This window comes from Vigna radiata, unplaced genomic scaffold, assembly GCF_000741045.1.
Source record: "Vigna radiata var. radiata cultivar VC1973A unplaced genomic scaffold, Vradiata_ver6 scaffold_386, whole genome shotgun sequence".
Lineage (NCBI taxonomy): Eukaryota > Viridiplantae > Streptophyta > Magnoliopsida > Fabales > Fabaceae > Vigna > Vigna radiata.
The window spans coordinates 17,287-18,479 of NW_014542415.1; positions in this window are offsets into that span (position 1 = coordinate 17,287).

A 1,193-nucleotide genomic window follows, 5' to 3' on the forward strand; every position below is an offset into this window, starting at 1 on the left:
TGATAATTTAGTCGTGATGTTAACTTTAGTATCACATCGTTTCAATCCTGTTAGTTTGGTTTTATTTGCGTGTTTTAATTTAGTTAAATTGCATTCACAAACTTGTCACAACCCCCCCCACTTCGTGTTTGACCTGATTCTCAAACCACAGTGTGGTCCTTGAGAGACGACATAGGAGTCACTTCCTAGTCTATACTGCATTCTTATTATGCAATTAAATTTGTATGGGCCGCGACACCCATCAGCAAGCACGAAGAGGAGATGGCGGCGGTGAGGGCCGAGTGTCTGGCCCAGATAGCCCGGTCGAAGACGGAGGAGTTGGAGGTGAGGAGGGTAACGAGGAGGACAAACAGGAGCGTACGGTCGTGTTGGAGGAGAAGGCGGAGCACAGTAGTGCTCGGACGGACGGAAAGGGAAAAAAAGATAAAGAAGAGAAGGGGGACAGGGGGGATAGTCACATGCTTGTGAAGGTAGAGGGACCTACGGTCCCGGTGCCTTTCGTCAGGGAGATCATGGATGTGCACATCTCAAAACAGTTCGTTCCCCCCCAATTCAAAATGTATGATTGGTCTACCGACCCTTCCGCACATGTTAGATCTTTCATTAACGCAATGACGTTCAGGACGGGATGCGATGCCATTTGGTGTCGGGCTTTCTCGTTGTCTTTGGAAGGGGAGGCACTAGATTGGTTCAATGCGCTCCCTGACAATTTTATCGCGAATTTCAAAAATTTAGGTGAGATGTTCAAAAAACAATTTGCTGCTTGTAGCATGGAGGAGGTCACGGTTGTTAGAATCGCTGCAACGGAATAATTAGCGTGGAACAAACCAAGAGGGGGGGTGAATTGGTTATTTCTTTTTCGCGTGCCTTTAATAATTTTTCTCTTTAATTTTTCTTACCAAGCTGATAATAAAATATAAACCAAGAGTAAGGGAAAGAGAAAAATGCACAGTTGATTTTATCCTAGTTCAGATCACAAGGATCCTACGTCCAGTCGCTTATCTCTAACAAGATAAACTTTTCCACTATCACAAAACAATTACAAATATTAGTCATTCAGAAAAATAATTCACAATAATTCACAATATTACTTCTTGTGTTTACCCCTTCCGTGATATCGCCAATTATGTTGTCCAAGGATAAGCCTCTAGGTTGTCGCCATATTTTGTTTAAATCTTTATCTAGAGGATTGT